The following is a 2403-nucleotide window of genomic DNA, read 5'->3' on the forward strand; positions in this document are numbered from 1 at the left end:
TTTTTTACCATGTGGAAGATCTATAGTTTGATGAAATCTATTTTTGCTTTTGTTTCCATTGTTTGAGATCTGGTTCAAACTTTCCTTATCCATTCCCATATCCTGATGAGTTCCCCTTATATTTTCTTCTTGTTGTTTCAAAGTTTCAAGTCTGACATTTAGATCTTCAGTCCTTTTTGAGTTGAATTTTATATATGGAAAGAGATAAAAGTATAGCTTCATTCTTCTGCCTGTAGGTAACTAGTTTCCCCAGATCCATTTGTTGGAAAGGCTATTCTTTTTCAAATACATGTTCTTTATACCTTTGTGAAATAGCGGTTGCTGAATACATATAGGTTTACTTCTGAGGTCTCTGTTCTGTTCCTATGGCCTGTGAATCTATTGGCATGCTGAATTCATGCTGCTTTAATTACTATAGCTTTATAATATATTTTAAATCAGATAGTGTAATGCCACTTTCTTGGTTCTTTGTGCTCAGTATCTTTCAGTATCTTTGTTATTCCATACAAATTTTTGTAACTTTTTTAAAAATATTTCTGTCAAAATGTCATTGGAATTTCTATAGTAAATGAATGGAAGCTGTAAATTGTTTTGGGCAGTATACACGTTTTCACAATGATCATTCTTCTGTCCATTGAAGCAAAATTTCCTTGTACTTCTTGTATCCTCTTCAATTTCAGTTACCAGTGATTTCTGTTTTTCATTGTAGAGCTGTTTAATGTCTTATTACATTTATTCCTGGGTCTTACTTTTGGAGGGTTTGGAAATGAGATTTATTTTTCTGATGTTTAACTACTGATATATAACAATGCTTCTGATTTTTGCACGCTGACTTTTTATCCTGTGACTCATGTTTTTTTTTTTATTTTAATAGCTTTTTAGTGTAGTGTTTGGGATTTTCTATATACAAGATCATGTTATCTGCAAACAGTGACAATTTAACTGCCTCTTTTCTGATTGGGATGCCCATTATAGCTCTCTTATATAATTGCTTTGGCTAGGACTTATGATATGTTGAATAAAAGTAGTGAAAGCAGGGATCCCTATATTGTTCTAGACATTACAGAAAAAAATCTTAAATTTTTCCCAACTGAATACAAATTTTCTGTTTAAAGATTTATTTATTTGAGAGGCACAGTTACAGAGAGAGGGACAGAGAGAGAGAGGTCTTCATCCATTAGTTCCTTTCCCAAATGGCCACAACAGCCAGCGCTGAGCCAATCCAAAGCCAGAGACCAGGAGCTTCATCCAGATCTCCCATATGGGTGCAGGGGCCCAAGCATTTGGGCTATTTTCCACTGCTTTCCCAGGTCCTTAGCAGGGAGTTGCATCAGAAGTGGAACACCTGGGACTTGAACCGGTGCCCATATAGGATGCCGGTCTTTCTGGACTTAATTTGTTGAAAGTTTTTATCATGAAGCGATGTCGAATTTTATCATATGCCTTTTCTGTATCTATTGAAGTGATCATATGATTCTTGTCCTTCATTCTGTTTATGCAGTATCATATTTATTCATTTATGTGTGTTGAAAAATCTTTGCATGCCTGGGATGAATCCTTAATGATCACAATGAATAATCTTTTTAATGTGTTGTATTCAATTTGCTAGTATTTTGTTAAGGATTTTTGCATCCATATTCATCAAGGATCCTGGCTGGTAGCTTTCTTTTTTCGTTGTGTCCTTGACTGGTTTTGGTATCAGGGTAAGCTGACCTCACAGAATTAGTTTGGAAGAATTCCTTCCTCTTCTATTTTTTTTTTTTTTTTTGGAAATAATTGAAAAAGGATTGGTGTTAATTCTTTTAATGTTTTGTAGATTTCAGGAGTGGTACCATCTGGTCCTGGGCTTTTCTTTTAGAGGAATTTTTGTTACTAATTCAATCTTGCTGTTTCTTATTGGTGTATTTAGGTGTCCTATTTCTTGAGGATTTAGTCATGGTAAGTTGCACATGCCCAAGAAATTGTTCATTTCTTCTATTTTTTTGTAATTTGTTGTCATATAGAGTTGTTCTAGTAATCTCTAACAATTCCTTGTATTTTTGTGGTATGTGATAATGTCTATTTTTCATCTCTGATTTTATGTACTTGAATCTGTTCTCTTGCTTTTATATTTAATCTTGCAAAAGGGTTATCAATTTTATCTGTTCAAAGAATCAGCTTCTCATTTCACAAATTTTGGGTATTTTTTAGGTTTTATGCCATTTATTTTTGTTCTCATTATTTATTTATTTCTACTAATTTTGGATTTGATTTGTTCTCATTTTTCTATTCCTTGAGGGGCAGTGATAAGTTGTTTGATTAAATTCTTCATTCTAGTACTGCTCTTGACGCATCTTTTAGGCTTTGTTTTATTGTGTTTATACTGAAATTAATTTGAAGAAATTTTTAAATTTCCTCTGATTT

The sequence above is a fragment of the Oryctolagus cuniculus genome, chromosome 2, assembly GCF_964237555.1.
Source record: "Oryctolagus cuniculus chromosome 2, mOryCun1.1, whole genome shotgun sequence".
Lineage (NCBI taxonomy): Eukaryota > Metazoa > Chordata > Mammalia > Lagomorpha > Leporidae > Oryctolagus > Oryctolagus cuniculus.